This window comes from Prionailurus bengalensis, chromosome B3 (genome assembly GCF_016509475.1).
Source record: "Prionailurus bengalensis isolate Pbe53 chromosome B3, Fcat_Pben_1.1_paternal_pri, whole genome shotgun sequence".
Lineage (NCBI taxonomy): Eukaryota > Metazoa > Chordata > Mammalia > Carnivora > Felidae > Prionailurus > Prionailurus bengalensis.
In genome coordinates, this window is record NC_057355.1 from 126,353,186 (window position 1) to 126,373,835 (window position 20,650).

Sequence of the window (20,650 nt, forward strand, 5' to 3'; positions counted from 1 at the left end):
ACTGCAGGATTTCTCAATTCTCAAAGCAAATAACAACAGTACCCACTTAACAGGATTGTGAAGGGAAATGAGATCATTAACGGACACTGCATTTAACTGGGCTTCAGCTCAATAAATGTTAGCTATCACAATAAAAATATGTAAATATTATTAGAATTCTCAAGGAAGCAAAAGGAAGAGGGAAGGCAAAGAGGAGAGAGAATGCCTTTGAAGTTGTATTATCAATCTGATGGAGACTGAAGGGGAGACTGAAGAAGGAAAGGAGGAAGAAAACTGGAAGAAATGGAAAGGGGGATGGAGAGAGAAGAATATCTCAGGTTATGATTCCTTGAGTCCAAATCTTTCCACAGTCATTGCATAGATAAATCCCCAAAGGCTTGGGAATGATAAGGGATCTGAGGGTCTGCATTCACAAAGTCATTGTGACTACAAAACAGCAGCACTAGCCTATCACATGAGGGAAGTGTTAAGTCTTGAGTACACTTTGGTCAAGACAGAACATCCAACTTTCTATTATTCCTCTGGTACAAAGAAGTGCCTTTTTAATTGTAGGGCAGGTCTAAGATGCTTTTGTATTCTGGACAAGTAATCCTCAAAGTGGAGAGAAATGCACTCAAGGAGGTATCCAGAATGATCCACTGGGGTGTGAGAAGAAAACATCAGAACCTCTATTTTTGTTCACTTTTTAACCCATCCTTTAAACATTTCTAATTTTTGTTTATATGTTATAAAACATTTACTAAAATACCTAGTATGTTTGTAATATATAAATAAATTTATAATATATATACACACACAATACACACACACACACACACACACACAAATATTAGAGGCTCATGATTAAGTCTTTGGAGAAACATGACCAAACATTTGGAGAAAATTGTTATAGTGCACTAGGCATGTTTCAAATACTTAGCATGACTTCACATACACACAAAGATATCACCTCTTCCCTGTCCTTTATAACAGTGGGCTGTTGTAACCAGAAAAAAAATGGTCTTGGTTATCAGTCCAAAGAGAGAAGTATTTTGCCAAATTAAGATTTTTTATTCCCTTAAACTCTATTATTTGGGCAATAATTCAATCTTAAATACCCCAGTGCTCCTGTAGTCATGCTAACAACCTATCTCAGGTTTTCCCTCTTCCCTAGAATCATGCTAAATATGACTTCATCACCACTCCTCCCTGCTTTCTAGAAAGTTTTAAAAACAGTCTTCCAATTCTGCAGAAATTATGAAACTGACCTAAATAAATAACTGTTGGAGTCGATGCCAGGGCCAAAGACTGTGTGACCTCAATATCAGAACACCAGTCTCCTCATTTCCCTTTCTTGTTTACACTCTTGGTGCCCAGGGAATAAATAGCAATGGCAGGAAGATGTCTGTGAGATCCTGGTCCGTGCCAAGGACATCACCAGCTCAGCAAGTGTCTTCAAAGTAAATGTTTTAATTGTTGTTCGAGTAACAGGTTGCGACTGTTACCTTTGCTCTCAATAAAGCCCCGAGGAAAATTCAACCTACATGGTTCAGAGCAGAAGGACAAAATCAATGGAGTCAACAATACCGATGGAAGAAATACTGTATTACCTATCCTGCAACCGCCACCCCCCCTATTTTGGGTAACCACTTCACAATCAGACTCCGCCCCCCCCCCCCCCGCCCCATTCAAGTCTTCATGGATCTTCACTCAGTGTGCCCCATCCATGGTGCATATGACCCAAGCAAAGTCAGATACTTGTTGGAAATCTTGAATAGACTGAAGCAAGCGCAGGAAAGTAGTGGGAGCTGAGTTATTCAGATAGAGGCACCCTAAAGAGCCTGCATATTAGTTCTTGCCGGCTTGATGCTTACAGTTGCCAAGATTTCTGACCATCTCTGAGAGATGGCAAAAATGGCCTCAGATTCTTCTTTCCTCTCTCCACGCTCTTGGGCAGTCCCTTTCCATGTGGACTCTGAGCTGGAACATGGGACTCATTTTAGTCAGGATCAAATACACCACAAATGGAAACTTGAAAAGTGCTTGTGTGACGGTGCTTGCCCTCTTTTGCTGTACTTGGAACCCCAAGACCATGATGTAGTGAGTCTGCAGGGGGATAAATGACCATGTGGAGGAGATGCAAGGCACCCTAGCCAACCAGGCAGTGACTGCAGACCCATGAGTGAGCTCCTATGGTGAACAGCTTAGCCTGGCACAGACTAGGAATTGCTCAAGCTTGCCCGGACTGTGGATGTGCAGAATCTTGAGCTAAACAAATGATTGTTGGGGAGCTGGGTATGTGTGTGTGTCGGGGGGCGGGGGGCTAATTTTCAATGTGGTTTTTATGTAGCACAGTAAAAGCTGATACACCAACTTCCTGGAGTTTGAGTTTTCAGCTTTTCTTCTAATTCTGTAAACTATCATATCCTTAGAATGAATTCATTTTACTTAAAGTTAGTAAAGTTGGCTTCTGTTGCTTGCAATCGAAATTATTTTAGTAGCCAGGTAGGAGACAGATGACCAGATCTTTGTAGGAAACATGGCAAATATAAATTTCTAGAAACTTCCAAACTTGTCTGTTTTTTCTTTTAATGTTTACTTATTTATTTTGAGAAAGAGAGAGCATGAGTGTGTGGGGGGGTGGGGGGCAGAGAGAGAGAAAGAGTGAGAGAGAATCCCAAACAGGCTCCACACTGTCAGTGCAGAGCCCCACACGGGGCTCAATCTCACGAACTGCGAGATCATGACCTCAGCCAAAATCAAGGGTCAGATGCTTAACAAACTGGGCCACCCAGGTGCCCCCAAACTTGTCTGGTTTTTGAGCAAAACTATTTTGTTGCTCCTCTCCATTCTCCCTTATTCTTTTCACAAGGAAATAGAATAGTATTCTTACTGTTGAAATAATATAAGACACACTTCAAACTCTAAGTTTAGAGGGGAGGAATTTTAAGACTCTTATTTGAAGAGCTGTCATCTTTGGTCTGGGTCACCCTAGACATAAACAGGTGGGAAGAAGTTAGGCTCTGACTGCATTGTCAAGTGGTCTGTGGACTGTGGCTCTAGCCTGGTTCATATCCTGGCTACTCTACCTATTAACATGGTGACCTTGGGCAAGTTACTTAAATGTAGTAGGCTTTAGTTCCCTCCACTGTAAAATGGAGATAATAATAATATTTACCTCTCAAGTGTGGTAAGGACTGAGTTAATACAGGTAAAGTTTACACAGCAAACATTACATAAATATTTGGTATTATTATTATAATGATTACTCCTTAGAGTCTAGGTTCCCTTGGGGAACATCTTGGAAAAAGACATTTGGTATTGTGCGAGCTTGGAAAAAGCCATGGAAGAGAAGGCTTTATTGCTAGTCCTGGCTCTGCCACAAACCTGCTATGGTCTTGGGCAAGGCTCTTTGTGCCATTTCCCTCCCCATCTGTAACATGGGATAATCATAATCCCTGTTCTAGTTTGGAAGCAAATATGAAGTAACACACGTGAACATGTTTCTAAACATTCAAAAGTGCTCAATTGCTATTTGGTAAGGTCTATGATTATTATTCAGATAATGAGGTAGTTTTAGGTTCCAAATAAGTCCTACAATTTCTCATGCCATTTGAGTAGGTCCTAGGTGGAGAGTTATTGCATTTAGACAGAGAAAGAGAAATGCAAAAAGCAATCTTGGCATAAAAAGTTATTTACAGATATATTATACCAAAACCTGTGTGTTGAGGGGTGCCTGGGTGGGTCAGTCAGTTAAGCATCCAGCTCTTGATTTGGTTTCAGGTCATGATCTCAGGGTGGTGGGATTGAGCCCTACATGGGACTCTGCACTGGCTGTGGAGCCTGCTTAAGATTCTCTCTCTCCCTCTGCCCTGCCCGGCTCATGCTATCTCAAACAAATTAATTAATTAAATTAAACAAATAACAGGAAAAAAACCCTGTATGTTGAGAGGCTTGATTACATATCAGATCAAAGAGGTCACAGCCTAGGGGTGCCTGGGTGGCTCAGCCAGTTAAGCGTGTGACTTTGGCTCAGCTCATGATCTCACAAGCTCAGGTCATGATCTCACAGTTCGTGAGTATGAAGCCCACATGGGGCTCTCTGCTCTCAGTATAGAGCCCACTTTGGATCCTCTGTCCTCCTCTCTCTCTGCCCCTCCCCCATGCATTCTCTCTCTCTCTCTCTCTCAAAAATAAACATTAAAAAAAAAAAGAGGTCATAGCCTTTTCAAAACTGTCCCAGAGACCATCAGTATTTCTGAGGATATAAATGGCATCAAGTAACCTGAGAGCAGGGAAAGTGGAAGACCAAAAACACACTCATACCTTTCTACATTCTGAAGTGACGGATGCCGCCTAATCAACTTGTTCCCCACCTGTCCACAGGACCAGGGTTGAGTGTTCTTTGCCTTAGCCAGGGACAACTCCGGATTTAAGGCCCAGTAAATCCAAGGCACTCATATGTGAATTCATGTTAAAGCACACTGGTTTTTTGAATTGTTCCAGTCACCAAGTTCTAATATAACTAACAATTTGTTTCTGTAATATAAAGATTAACTTTTTTTGGATAATTTTAAGGAACAAGTTACATTTTAGAAAATTTGGATGGTGCAGAAACCCATACCATCAAAAGCACCTGAATCTTGCTGCCACCGGAGGTAAGTGACATCACATTCTAGTGTTTCCTTCAAGTTGTCTCACTGTGCAAGTACACATTCATGAACACACACCTATCTAAAAGTCAGGAGTATTCTGCATATACGGTTTTAGAACCTACTTTTGTTGTTGTTGTTAATATTCGCACATCAGAGTTTTCATGGGACAACACTGAAAACAGGCAGTGTGGAAGACAGTACGTGCCAGGAGCTGTTGGCAGTATCTGACCACGCTGTTAGGACGAGCATGATGGATGCTAAATGGGTTTGGAGGGCAGTTTGTATTAATTCCAGGATATACATGTAGTGTCTGGCTGCCTTGGTGGGGACATGCAGGGAACGTGAAGGGTCATGAGAAACTGAGATGCTGGATAAAGGGTGATCGATGCTGATAATTTGCTTCATGAAGTAAATATGACTCCCACTGACATTTAGAGTCAGGGACTTCAGTAGACAGAGATGAGGTCATGGGATCAGGGCTTCTATTTTCAAATCTAAAGCTTGCCTGGCTGTGACATGCTGAAATGTTGACAAACATGCTGCCTTCCAGTCTTTAAAAATAGTAACCTTTGTTTCCCACACTGAGGGCATTTCCTAAGTGTCAGATCGAGTATCCTCTGCAGCTGGACACACAGCAGATTGGTATGTGTGGCTACCTGTTGCCCTGTCTTCGCATAAATGAGAGAAGTCAAGTGGAGGACATAAAGGCAGAATCATCCACCCACTTCAAAGCATGAACCTTGGTGACTTTATAGGGCAGGTTGCACAACATAAACCAGAGGTTTGCTTCCTCAAAGACCTTTCAACAGCATGCACTACAGAGCAAAGGAATTTCTGCCCTATCTTCAAGAGCAGACTGGGGCAAATACACGAGTCAGCATTTGATAAAGGTTGTTGGCAAATAAAGAATAAATGGTCCCAAAAATATTTAGAGAGGATGAAGTATTCTATCTAATGCCTTAAGATTTCTGGTTAAGAATAAGAGAAGATAAGCACAAACTGTCTTCAGAAATCAGGGCAAAATTGAGCCATGGAAAGAGATCTTTATGGTGTTAGTTTTTCTTTAAAGTATTTCATTTGGGATTGGATTGTCTAACCCCACATGGCCCTTGGTGACTTCTGGAGTGTGTCTAGAGTTCTCTGGTGACTTGAGGAGCAGACTTGAGGTTTTACGGCAAGAGAGGGAGCTGGAAGGAGAGAGGAAGAATAACCCACCACCGCCCCTATGTTCAAGACAACAGCAGTGGCTTGGGTGACGCTCCTCAATCGTGTACCATATGCCAGATGCCCTGCTAGACCTGTATGGGAAACTTTTAACTTGATCCTGGAACACTATATAACATAGATCCTACCTTCTCCCGTTTTTATTGATGGGGACACTGAAGCACAGAGGTTAGATGACTTGACAAAAGTCACAGACTAGTAAGTGGTACAGCTAGAATCTGAACCCAGGAGGTCAGAGCTCACGACCTTCAGCTTGACCACTCTCGTGTATAGCAGCACTAGGATTGCAGCTCAACGTCTGTAGAACTAGCTAATCTTGAGCAAGTTACTTAATTTCTAAGTCTTAGTTTCCTCACTTTTAAAAAGGATAATAAAAATAAGCTGATCTATCTATCACAATAGGGTTGTGAGAACCAAATGAGACATGTGCATGTCACTTGTAAAATATGGCAAGCTACACATTTTTTTAAAAGCGTATTTATTTATTTATCTATTTACTTACTGATTTTGAGAGAGAGAGAAAGGGGGGGGGGGGGGAGAGAGAGAGAGAGAGAGAGAGAGAGAGAGAGAGAGAATCCCAAGCAGGCTGAGCACTGTCAGTGCAGAGCCTAATGCAGGGCTCAAACTCATGACCTGTGAGATCATGACCTGAGCCAAAATCAGGAGTCGGATGCTTAACTGACTGAGCCACCCAGGTACCCCATGGCATGCTACACATTTTAAATTACTTTCATTATTACTGATGAAAGAAGAGAAAGAGGGCACTTATTTCTTCATTTTGAGGTTTGTTTTGTTTGTCTTGTTTTTGCTTAGTATGAACATTTTAATTTTAATAATCAACATAAAGCAATGGAAATAACAAATATTCACTGGTAGGCACATTAGGTATTGAGACAAAGCAGAAAACATTCCTGTATCAGGAACCTGTGACTAGAAAGAAAAAAAAAAATAGTGATTATTTTGACCAGGCAGTGACTTAGAATGACTTTGTGGGGGGCAAGGGGGGGGGGTGCTCTGCATCTCCAGTGATAAAAGCCTGTTCGAACTGCTGGCAGGCAAGTGACTCTTACTTCCCGGAAGTGGAATGAACTTTCAAGGACTTGTGGCTCTCCAGATAATGACTTCCAGTTCCATGAAAACAAAGCACAGCAGCTGGAAATAACAGCCTGTCTGTTATTATCTAGTCCCTATTCCATATCTTAGAGCTATCATTCTCAGTCTGGTCTGACAGAGGCTTCTCCAGCGCCAGGATTCCAAATCCCCAACTGTTTTGGATAGACATAAATGCCAGAACTTAAAACCAAGGTTAGAAGGGCACCTGGGTGGCTCAGTCAGTTGAGCGTCTGACTTTGGCTCAGGTCATGATCTCATGGTTCGAGGGTTCAAGCCCCACATTAGACTTTGCACTGACAGGGCAGAGCCTGCTTCAGATTCTCTGTCTTCCTCTCTCTCTGCCCCTCTGCTGCTTATGCTCACTCTCTCTCTCTCTCTCAAAAATAAACAAACATTACAAAAAAAGTTTAGAAAGAATTACCTTTGAGCAAAATCACTCTGGAATCAGACCAACCTGCTGGAAGTCATTAAATTCTCAAGCAGGGCTAAAGTCCCTGATCTACACTTCTGCCAGAGCACACACAGGCATGATCTCTTTGTGTTTATTTTCCCACTCTGGCTACTACATTACAGTCTTTTGAACTTAATTGTGCTGGGAACTTCATCTAGGAACCCTAAGTTGGGAAAGCAGAAAAAAATGAACATCTTCAGAAATTAAGTAATAGAAAGATCAACAAAGAAGAGTTTAGTCATCTACCATTAAATTAAAAGGTGACTTGGGTATAATTTCAGAAAGAATTGATAGGAATGGGTCTAAAGTCTACTAATCTGTAATCTCATTAATTAGACCAAAGGTTAAAAACTTCCTTCTAACACAAGCAGTTCATGTTCACTGAAGAAAATTTAGAAGATACAGGCAAGAGAAAAAAATAATAAAAAGCATCCAAAGTCCCACTTTTACCATCAAAATAAGAGACATCTGTACTATTATAGAGGTTGATGAAGGGGAAACTGAAAATAACATAGTTAACTGTAGGACTCAGGTGGGAATCATGGGACACAAAACTGTACTAGGACCTGGTGGTCACCTTACAATATGTGCCTGGACTTCTGTCCTCTTAGGCAAGTCCTCTGATCCTCCTTGGAATATTACAGATGTTATTTACACACGCATACAATAATGTGTTGTGTAAGAATATTTTGTGAGACCATCTCAATAAATGAATAAGATTTAATACCCATTTATGATAAAAACTTTCAGCATACTAGAAATGGAGGACAAATTTCTCAATCTGCTAAAGGGTGTATATATAAGAAAAAACTCAGCTAATATTATAATGATGAAATATTGAATGTTTTCTCCCAATTTCACTGCTTCTAGTCAATACTGTAGTGGAGTGCATATGCATGGCAACAAGGTAAGGAAAGGAAATGAAAAGCAAAATAAAGAGTTAAAACTCTTCATAGGTGGCATGATCACCAAAAATATCAACAAAATCATAGAAGTAATGAGTGAATACAGCAAGGTCTCAGGATACAAAATCATTACCTAAAAACAAATTGTATGTCTAAATACTAGTAACAAATGAATGGAAAATTTTATCTTATATTATTATGTATATTTTTTAAGTAGGGTTCACACCCATTGCAGAGCCCAACGTGGGGCTTGAACTCATGACCCTGAAATCAAGATCTGAGCTGAGATCAAGAGTAAGACATTTAACTTACTGAGCCACCCAGCCATCCCTGGAAAATGAAATTTTAAAAATTATGATTTACAATATGATAAAAATATCAAATACACAGAAGTAAATGTAATAAAAGATACAGAAGCTCTCTATACTTGAAAACCATGGAACACTGCTGAGTGACATTAAAGAAGGCGTAAATAATGGAGAGATTTCATGTTAATGGATTTGAAAAGTCAAAGTATAAGATAGAAAAATTTGTGAAATTGAATTATAGAGTCAATGCAATTCCAATCAAAATCCCCAGACTTTTTTTTTTCCCTTTGGTAGAAATGGATAAGCTGTCAATTTTTATTTTATTTTATTTTATTTAAAAAAAAATTTTTTTTAATGTTTATTTATTTTTGAGAGAGAGAGAGAGAGAGAGAGAGCGCACGTGTGCATGCATGGTGGGAGGGGCAGAGAAAGAAGGAGATACAGAATCCGAAGTAGGTTCCAGGTTCTGAGCTGTTAGCACATAGCCGGACGTGGGGTTCAAACTCACAAACTGTGAGATCACGACCTGAGCCAAAGTCGCAGGCTTAACCTACTGAGTCACCCAGGCACCCCTGTCAATTTTTATTAAAGCCTGTCAATAGCCAAGATAATCTTGAAGAAGAAAATTCTGGAGGGCTTACATTACTAAATTTTAAGATTTACTGTAAACACTCAGTAATTAAGACAGCATGATAGGAAAGACAAATAGGTTAACGGAACAGAATAGAGAGTCTAGAAGTAGACCCAAACATATACAGTCATTTGGGTTTTGACAAAAGTGCCAAAGAATTCAACGGGAAAGTTCTTTTCAATAAAATGTTCTAGAGCAACTAGACATACATATGGAAAAAAAAAATTGACCTTAATCTCTTCCTCTCTCTATATATACTAAAATTAAACTGAGAAAGATCACAGATCTATATGAGAGCCAAAAGTATAACACTTCTACAAGAAAACATAGAAAACCCACCTCATGACCTGTGGTAAGCAATGACTTCTGAGGACAAAGAAAGCACTACCATGAAAGAAAAAAAAATAATAAACTGATTTTGTCAATTTATCTATTTTTCTTTTTCATTTTTTAAAATTTTGTGTTTTTAATTTATACCCAAGTTAGTTAGCATATAGTGCAGCAATGATTTCAGGAGTAGATTCCTTAATGCCCCTTACCCATTTAGCCCATCCCCCCTCCCACAACCCCTCTAGTAACCCTCTGTTGTTCTCCATATTTAAGAGTTTCTTATGTTTTGCCCCCCTCCCTGTTTTTATCTTATTTTTGCTTCCCTTCCCTTGTGTTCATCTGTTCTGTGTCTTAAAGTACTCATGTGAGTGAAGTCATATGCTATTTGTCTTTCTCTGACTAATTTCGCTTAGCGTAATATCCTCTAGTTCTATCCATGTAGTTGCAAATGGCAAGATTTCATTCTTTTTGATTGCTGAATAATACTCCATTGTATATATATACTGCATCTTCTTTATCCATTCATCCATTGATGGACATTGGACTCTTTCCATACTTTGGCTATTGTTGATTTTCTTAAATCAATTTATTTATCAAGATATCACTTAAAAAGTAAAAAGGCAAGCTACTGAAAAGAGACATATTCAGAATCCCTAAAGAATCCTCACAAATCAATAATAAAAAGAGAAATAACCCCCCCAAAACCCAGGCCCTTCATAAAAGAAGCTATATGAATGGCCACGGAGCACATGATAAGGTTTTTAGACATCAAGGATGTGTAAATTAAACTACAATGAGATACCACACATCCACTAGAATGGCTAAAACTGGAAAGCATGATAATATCAAGTGTTACAGGATGAAGAACAACTAGAACTCTCTTATGTTGTTGGTTAGAGTATAAAGTTGTAAAATCACTTGGAAAAATGGTTTAGCAGCCTCTAATAAATTTACACATTCATCTAACGTATGATCCAGCAATTCCACTCCCATGTTTGTATACAAGAGAAGTGAAAAATATGTCCACAGATAGATTTGTTCAAGAATGTTCAGCAACTTTATTCATTAAAGAACTGGAAACACCCCAAATATCCATCAATAAGAGAATGGATAAGCAAATTGCATCATATTCATATAATAGAGGACTACAGTTATGATAAACCTAAATATTTAGACATGCAGCAACATGATAAATCTTAAAACCACTACCTGAATCTCAAAAGTCACTAGCACACCATCACTTACCCTGGTTCATTGATTCATCTAATCTCACACCAACCCTTCAAAGTAGATACTATTATCCATCAGTTTTAATAATGAAAAAGATTCACAGAGGAAAACTAATACCCAAGATTGTATTTACTCATTCATTAGTTCATTCAAGATTTACTGAGCATATACGGTTTGCTAATAGGTGGTGTGTCACATGCTAAGGATATAATGTTAGCAAAATTAGACACAAGATTTAAACTCAGTCCTTCCACTACACAACACTGCCAGGCACTGCAACAGGTCCTACATTTAAAAAAAAACAATGTGTGCAGGAGGCATCACAATCCCAGACTTTAGCCTCTACTACAAAGCTGTCATCATCAAGACAGCATGGTATTGGCACCAAAACAGACACATAGACCAATGGAATAGAATAGAAACCCCAGAACTAGACCCACAAACGTATGGCCAACTCATCTTTGACAAAGCAGGAAAGAACATCCAATGGAAAAAAGACAGCCTTTTTAACAAATGGTGCTGGGAGAACTGGACAGCAACATGCAGAAGGTTGAAACTAGACCACTTTCTCACACCATTCACAAAAATAAACTCAAAATGGATAAAGGACCTAAATGTGAGACAGGAAACCATCAAAACCTTAGAGGAGAAAGCAGGAAAAGACCTCTCTGACCTCAGCCGTAGCAATCTCTTACTCGACACATCCCCAAAGGCAAGGGAATTAAAAGCAAAAGTGAATTACTGGGACCTTATGAAGATAAAAAGCTTCTGCACAGCAAAGGAAACAACCAACAAAACTAAAAGGCAACCAACGGAATGGGAAAAGATATTCGCAAATGACATATCGGACAAAGGGCTAGTATCCAAAATCTATAAAGAGCTCACCAAACTCCACACCCGAAAAACAAATAACCCAGTGAAGAAATGGGCAGAAAACATGAATAGACACTTCTCTAAAGAAGACATCCGGATGGCCAACAGGCACATGAAAAGATGTTCAGCGTCGCTCCTTATCAGGGAAATACAAATCAAAACCACACTCAGGTATCACCTCACGCCAGTCAGAGTGGCCAAAATGAACAAATCAGGAGACTATAGATGCTGGAGAGGATGTGGAGAAACGGGAACCCTCTTGCACTGTTGGTGGGAATGCAAATTGGTGCAGCCGCTCTGGAAAGCAGTGTGGAGGTTCCTCAGAAAATTAAAAATAGACCTACCCTATGACCCAGCAATAGCACTGCTAGGAATTTATCCAAGGGATACAGGAGCACTGATGCATAGGGCCACTTGTACACCAATGTTCATAGCAGCACTCTCAACAATAGCCAAATGATGGAAAGAGCCTAAATGTCCATCAACTGATGAATGGCTAAAGAAATTGTGGTTTATATACACAATGGAATATTACATGGCAATGAGAAAAAATGAAATATGGCCTTTTGTAGCAACGTGGATGGAACTGGAGAGTGTGATGCTAAGTGAAATAAGCCATACAGAGAAAGACAGATACCATATGTGTTCACTCTTATGTGGATCCTGAGAAACTTAACAGGAACCCATGGGGGAGGGGAAGGAAAAAAAAAAAAAAAAAAAGAGGTTAGAATGGGAGAGAGCCAAAGCATAAGAGACTGTTAAAAACTGAGAACAAACTGAGGGTTGATGGGGGGTGGGAGGGAGGAGAGGGTGGGTGATGGGTATTGAGGAGGGCACCTTTTGGGATGAGCACTGGGTGTTGTATGGAAACCAATTTGTCAATAAATTTCAGAAAAAAAATAAAATAAAAAAAAATAAAAAAAAACAATGTGTAAGACACTGTCATTGCAATTATGATACAATACAAAGTGTTCTCATAGGTTTATGCAAAGTGCTGTGTGATCCCAAAATGAAAAATGACTGATAATTCTGCCTGAGTTGGCTGAAGCCAAACTGGCAAAAGGGCGGGCATTTCAGCTGATAATATAACAGCAGATAGAATGCTTTCAGGTACTGAGGAAGAGTGGAAAGAGTATAAGATTTGGAACTAAGCCCACCTGGTTGGGATGCTGGCTCAGTACTGATATTTGTGAAATGTGAGTAACTATTCAGAAACTTGCGGGGTGGTTGTGAATACCTAAGGATCTAAGCACATGCAGAAGAAACTCAATTTATAGTAGCTTTTAGTTTTTGAACAAATAACTGGTGTTACTCATACTGCCAACATACATCTCCTATTGTAAATTGTGTGTCAATCTCCAGAAAGCCTTACCTCTCAAAACAAGAACATGATTGACTTTCTAGGCTTGAAAAGCTTAAGATTAGACCCCAAACCCATAGTGATTTGCTGGCTTTGATCTCCCTCCTCGTTTGAACATGACTTGTGCCCAATATACACCATGAGACTTGGGATTAAGTAGAGTTGGCTATCTTAGTTTGAGTGGCTTATACAGGGTTAGAAGCCAAGACCCAAAAACACTTGGACTAGTGGGAATAGCAGTCACTCTGCATTGTTCCTTTTTGTACAAAACCACTCAGAACATGTACTTTATCACTGTCTCCTCTGTGCCCAGATCACAGCAATGCTCACTTTAATCTGCATGAGATACCCCTATCGGTGTACAGATTTCTAGAACAGAGGCTAGTGTAAGAAATCAATCTGAGAGAGACAGCCTAGTAAGGGAAGACCAAAATGGCAGAATTTTCTCAATACATAAAGGCTCTTCCTGTGGCACCTGCATCCAAGATTTTAATATAGATCATGAAATAGGCTCAGTATCCCTTCTGATGGCACAGCAGGCTAGCGCTGCTGAATATTAAGGCATTTACAAAACAAGAGCTCAGAAGTTGTTTGCAAGGCTGAGTGGCTCTTTATTGACATATCCAGTCAAGGTACAATAATTACAGCAAGAGTGACCATGGCACCAACCTCTCCTAACCACATAGGTTTATATGTGCACAGTTGACTGATGAACTGACTCAGAAGGGTGTTTACATTATTTAATCATCAGAGCAAACACTGCAAACAGCTTGACAATGAGCATGGCACGTGGGAGACAACAGGCTTGCTCTGTGGCAGCCACAAGTAGGCTGTAGATGATGTTAGGCAAATTATTTAAGTTCTTCAAGCCTCAGGTCCCTCACCTATAAAATGGAATAATGATGCCCTGCAAGATGCCGTGAGAGTTACAGATAATGTAGGCAAGTGCCTGGCATAATTCTTTGCGTGTGCCAGACACCTAATAAGTGGTTATTCTTGTTATCATAATTAACCTAAGGCGTGGCTCTCTATAATTTGGGGGGAGCCAAGGAAAAGATACGTGCTACGAGTTGACTGCTTTTGTTGGATAGAGGCCATGTTCAATGGCTTTTAGCCTGCTTACATGGGGTGAATTTCAGGGAAGGGTTTGCATGTGATGGGGAGGGGGGTGTGCAAATGAGAACATGTACTGGGTGAGTGGAGGGTAACAGGACAAAGAGGGGAGAGAAGAGGGAAAAACGACTTTCAGAAAAAGAACTTGTATCTTATTACTAGACTATAAGCTATTTGAAGGCAAGGCCTATCTTTCATTTTATGTTGTTTTTTACCCTGTTTTTATTCATCCCTACAAACTCCATCAGACTGTACCACAACACCTGACACCCAGTAGACACTCAGCAAATGTTTACTGATACACACCTGGATCAGACACTGACTCTCGCTCGCAGGTGTGGCTCTGACTAAGCAGGAAAAGGAAATGGACAGTGGTGGTGTGGGACAACTGTCCAGCAGTGATTCTGATAAGCAGAAGTGCCCTTTGTCCCAGCAGCTGAGTCACCACGCCTTCACACTGACACACTGCGACAGGTTCCACTCACAACACCAATAATGACATGAGGTCATTCCCTCAACGAAGCAATAAGCCCCAAACAAAGGCTCCAAATCTTAACACAGGGAAAGTCTGTCCCAGTCAGTCACCTTCTATCCCAGTTAGCACATCAGATACATGAAATATTTGTCCCATTCTGGACTAGGCATCCTACACACACTGCGTTCAATAATCCTCCTGACAACCCTATGGAAGGTGTTAGGTATAGTTTTGGAGGTGAAGAAAATGAAATTCACAGGGGTTAAGTACCTTGCCTAAGGTCAAATGTCAACCAGGTTCAAAATCCTATAGGACAGCACACATACCGAAAGGCGTACATATCAAAAATTTTTATATTCATGTAAGCAGTTCCAACTGAAGAAACAAGTCCCCCCGTACCACTTTCTTATCACACCCACTCCAAGGGCAGCCACTCTTCTGACTTCTCACAACTCTCTGAGTTTTGCCTGGAATACTCTAACATATTGTAATTTCTCCTTCCATTGAATTCTTCAATTTTTCTTATCTGTAATTTCCTAATACCCTCTTGTAGTGTCAATTATTTGTTCTTTTACATACCTTGTCTTTCTAATTACTATTGTTATAAGCTCCTCGAGGCCAAGGGTTTATACTTCTTTGCATTCCCCTGGTGCATCCTGCATGGAGAAATGACTCCACAATATATGTACCTAACAGTTAACTTTTGCTTTCTGTGTACCTGGCACTGTTGTAAGCATTTTACCTGGATTATCTCATTTAATCCTTCTAACAGTCCAATGAGGTAGGTACTGCAATTGCCTCCCTTTTACAAATAACAATGCTGAGGCACAAAGCAGCAGCTTGCTCAAGGTCAAACAGTCAGAGAGAGACAGTCAGGATTCAAACCCAGGCATTGTTATTCCAGGGCATGTGTCAATGGGAGGGCTTTCATTATTCTCTTCTCTTTTCCTAACATTTTTATTCAAATATAAAACACCCGTAGAAAAAAGACAACATAAATCACACATTTAAAGTTCAATGCATTCTGAACGTGGGGAGAGCTTGTCTGAACTGGGCACTTGGATTCAGCGCCTTCATTTCCCACATGGAAGAAACGTACGTGGATTCCCTGGATGCTGAAAAGCTATTACAATGCCCCTATGATAAAACCACCAGATCAGGGCCTGTAGGTTTCTCTATCATCTTACCAAGTGCAGAAAGAATCATACTGACGTCACAAACCAATTGGCTACTTGTCCCTTCACCAGGTTCCTTGGGCCAAAATCGGTCATCACATCTCAAGCTGTGATGATAAAAGTTGTATTGAGAAGAATGTTATCAACCAAACCAGGAACCGTAGAGGATAGGAAACTCTGGCTGAGAGCACATGGCAGTGCCTTCCCAGTGGTGAAGACTGGGATTAAGATCTATGGGAACAGAGCAGCACCCCCCTTTGTCTGGGGCACAGCCAACTACTGTGTCAACAACAGCCCCGCAGTCAACACACTTATGGAACATAAGAGTAACCTGGCTTCAGGCATGCATATTCCCATGCCTGGGAATATGGCTCTATGTTCTGCCATGGAAAAACAACGGGAATGCCCAGCAACTGAATATCTACCTCATCAAATGCCAGACCCTAGAAGCTTCTTCCCACTAATAGTGGGATCATTTTTTGTCTCCTAATCTAATTATAGAAAGATAAACTATCTGTGACTTTCAAAATGACAAGCACCTTTCTTTTCTCCCTGCTTTGAATCTTCACTCATCTGATGCAAGAACCCTCTAACTCAGAAGAACTGTTTCAAATAAAGCATCAATGCAGATATCTTCAAAAAAATAAAAAATAAATACAATTCAATGGGTTTTTACAAAGTAAAGACACCTAGATAACTCACACCCAGATCAAGAGACAGAACATGGTCTGCACCCCAGAAGGCCCCTTAGCGCCCCATTCTAGACACTAACTGCACCCTCCCAGGGTGTCCACTCTCCTGCCTCTTCACACCATATATTCATTTACTTACTGTTGAATTTTATATAAATGACATCATATAGTATGTCCTCTGTATATCCATGAAATTCATTCACTTTGTTGCATACGGTGTGTTACTTTGCATTTCTATATTGTATTTTCTATATCGTATTGCATTTTCTATATTGAAGTGTGTGGGTGTGACATGATTTATCCATTCTGGCTGATGGACAGTTGATAGATTCCAAACTTAATTAACTGTAGCCAATGCTTCTGTGAATATTTTTATACATGCTTTTTGGCACATACATGCGTGGGATTTTCTTGGGTACCTAACCAGGTATGGAATTGATATGACATTGGGTATGCAAAGTGATCATACCCACTTACACTCCCATCTGCAGTGACTGAGAGTTCTTTTTGCTCTAAATCCTTGTCAACACTTGATATTGTCTAGTTTTTCATTTTAGCTATAATGGTAGGTGTGTGATGGTAGGTACTGTGGCTTTAATTGGGCTTTCACTGATGCCTAATGAAGTTGTGCATGTACTGGTCATTTGGATATCCTCTTCTGCAAGTACCTTTTCAAGGCTTTTTTTCCATTGGGTGGTCTGCTGCTTTATAGAAGTTGATGTGTAGAAGTTCCTTATACATTCTGGATAGGAGTTCTCAGTCAGGTATGTATGTATTGCAAGTATCTTCTCTCGTGATGTAGCTTGCTTTTAACTCTCTCACCTACTGATAAACAGTTGTAACTTTAATGTAGTCTAGTTGATCAATTTTTTCTTTTACAGTTAGTACTTTCTGAGTCTTGTTTAAAATGTGCTTTTTAGGGGCGCCTGGGTGGCTCAGTCGGTTAAGCGTCTGACTTCGGCTCAGGCCATGATCTCACGGTCCGTGAGTTCGAGCCCCGCGTCGGGCTCTGTGCTGACAGCTCAGAGCCTGGAGCCTGTTTCCAATTCTGTGTCTCCCTCTCTCTCTGACCCTCCCCCGTTCATGCTCTGTCTCTCTCTGTCTCAAAAATAAATAAACATTAAAAAAAAATAAAATAAAAATAAAATAAAATGTGCTTTTTAGGGGCTGCTTTATTAGAGACTGACTGGTGGGGCTGCCTGGCAAGGTCCCCAGTCTCCCTGAAGCCACATGTGCTAAGCTAAGCCACTGCAAAGTTCTTTCTCTGGAATTTTACTCTTTTTTTTTTTTTTAAATTTTTTTCAACGTTTATTTATTTTTGGGACAGAGAGAGACAGAGCATGAACAGGGGAGGGGCAGAGAGAGAGGGAGACACAGAATCGGAAACAGGCTCCAGGCTCTGAGCCATCATCAGCCCAGAGCCCGACGCGGGGCTCGAACTCCCGGACCGCGAGATCGTGACCTGGCTGAAGTCGGACGCTTAACCGACTGCGCCACCCAGGCGCCCCTCTGGAATTTTACTCTTTATGAAAATAAAAATGAAACTGAAAATGGCTGTTATTCATTCATCAAGATGACAGCACTGGAAGAAGCCACCTGCAAGTCCTCACTAGAGACCCAAATTCTGTTCTACCCCTGCTCTTTCTGAGTATGGCTTTTCAGCTTGATTTCTCAGTTTTTCCTTCAATTCTGTGAGCACACCTTTCCCCTCACCCCTCCATGTCCTTCCAATAAACTCTCCTTTAAAAAAAATTTCTGGGACACTTGGGTGGCTTGGTGGGTTAAGCATCCAACTCTTGATTTCAGCTCACATCACAATCTCACAGTTTGTGAGACTGAGCCCTGCGTTGGGCTCTGTACTGACAACACAGAGCCTGCTTCGGAGTCTCTCTCTCCCTCTCTCTCAAAATAAATAAATAAACTTAAAAAAAATACTTTAAAAAACTTAACAATTTCTAGTTAGCCAGAGTCTATTTACTGTTGCTTACAATCAAAGAATTCTACTGATTCCTTCTTTCATTCTCCCTATATTGACATTACCTATTCATGTGGCACTAACCACAAAAGTATAGCTTGATCAGTTACACTGTGCAAATAAGAAATTTCATCTTCTTGAAACTCAGTCCTCAATTCTTTCATGACCGCAATGTGATTTTTCTTTTCTTTTTATGTTTACTTATTTACATTGAGAGGGAGAGAGAGAGAACAGGTGGGGGAGGAGCAGAGAGAGGGACAGAGAGAACCTCTGTGCTGTCAGCACAGAGCCTGACACGGGCTTGATCCCATGAACCATGAGATCATAACCCCAGCTGATATCAATATCAAGAGTTGGATGCCCAACCAACTGAGCCACCAAGGTGCCCCAGTGCAGTACTATTTTCAAAAACTATGAGCTTTCTGACATCCCAGAGATGGTTCTGCTGTGACACTTAAATCAGGAAAAACAATGGCAGTTTCAACTCATTGGCTCCTAGAGAAATGAATAAGGGGAAATCTAGCTAAATCTGGACATTCTCAAAAAAAAAAAACCCAGACAATAAAAAGGTATAACTGAGAGGGCATTAACTACCCTCAACAAAGTATCAGGCAAAGATTGTTCTGCAGCTGTGCCTAAGTCTAATTACTATCTTTTCTTCACTGATAGCTATAATAATGAGCATTGATAATATAGTAGAAGAGCAAACAATACTTTGTAGAATACTATTTAAATGAGCACTTCTAAAAATCAAATTATTGGGGCGCCTGGGTGGCGCAGTCGGTTAAGCGTCCGACTTCAGCCAGGTCACGATCTCACGGTCCGTGAGTTCGAGCCCCGCGTCAGGCTCTGGGCTGATGGCTCGGAGCCTGGAGCCTGTTTCTGATTCTGTGTCTCCCTCTCTCTCTGCCCCTCCCCCGTTCATGCTCTGTCTCTCTCTGTCCCAAAAATAAATAAACGTTGAAAAAAAAAATTTAAAAATCAAATTATCCTAAGTAGGAAGCATGGGGGAAGAGGGTGGCAATCTGCAGAAGCACTGTTATAACTGGAAGGGTGTTTGGGGAACCAGCTCAATAATCATGCACCCAGACCCTTTATGTTTCGCAAAATCAGACCACAGGTCAACATGAACAAGAGAGATTTTTTTAAAAACAAAGAAATTATATCTCCAAATGAGTCTAAGCTGGCAAGTCATACACATATTGCACTGATGCAGTTGTAACATTAGGCGTTTCTGGATTACATCTTTTTGAGATGTAATGTGTTTTTAGAAACTATGGTGTTTTTTTCAGCATGACCTTAATGGTGGCAAATCTCTATTCCTGGACATTGACTGGACTGGATTCTCAAAAACAGTCAAAACCCAGAGTCAAAGCTAGTGAGTAAATTTCTATAAATATATTTCCTTTTTTAAAAAATGGGGACAAACACATTGGGATGCCTGGTCGCTCAGTTCCTTGTATATCAGACTCTTGATTTTGGCCCAGGTCATGATCCCCGAGTTGTGGAACAGAGCCTCGCATTGGGCACTATGCTGAGCATGGAGTCTGTTTGAGATTCTCTCTCTCTCTCTCTCTCTCTCTCTCTCTCCCTCTCTCTCTTTCCCTCCCTCCCTCCCTCCCTTTGTCCCTCTCCCCTGCTTGTACTCTAAAAAAAAAAAAAAAAAAAAAAAAAAAAAATTAATGAATTAAAAAAAATGGTAACACAACATAGTGTAGGTTTTGGAGTTAGAGAAATCTGTATTATTATTATTTTTTTTAATTTTTTAGTGTTTTATTTTTATTTTTGAGTGAGAGACAGCACGAGCAGAGGAGGAGGGGAGAGAGAGAGAGAGGGAGGGAGACACAGAATCCGAAGTAGGCTTCAGGTTCTGAGCCGTTAGCACAGAGCCCGATGTGGGGCTTGAACCTGTGAACCACAAGATCATGACCTGAGCCCAAGTCAGACGCCTAACTGACTAAGCCACCCAGGGTCCCCAAGAAATTTCTATTCTGACACTTGCTGGTATATGATCTTGAACACAAGACAGCCTACTTGAGTCCCAATATCCTTATATGTCAGAAGGGACTAATAGTCTGATGGGTGTAGTTGGTAAATGAGATAATGTATATGAAGCTATTATATCTTTAGCTTTTAGCTTTTATTATTGTGACTAAGGAAG

The 20,650-nt window shown here is 40.5% G+C and overlaps 1 protein-coding gene and 1 pseudogene across 4 annotated transcripts in view; one reads left to right on the forward strand and one right to left on the reverse strand.

The window, feature by feature from the left end:
- Positions 1 to 20,650, reverse strand: part of STON2 (stonin 2) — a 155,084-nt gene that overhangs the window by 26,141 nt on the left and 108,293 nt on the right. The gene's annotated exons all lie outside the window — the stretch shown is intronic.
- On the forward strand, positions 14,231 to 16,618 carry LOC122469410 (annotated as a pseudogene).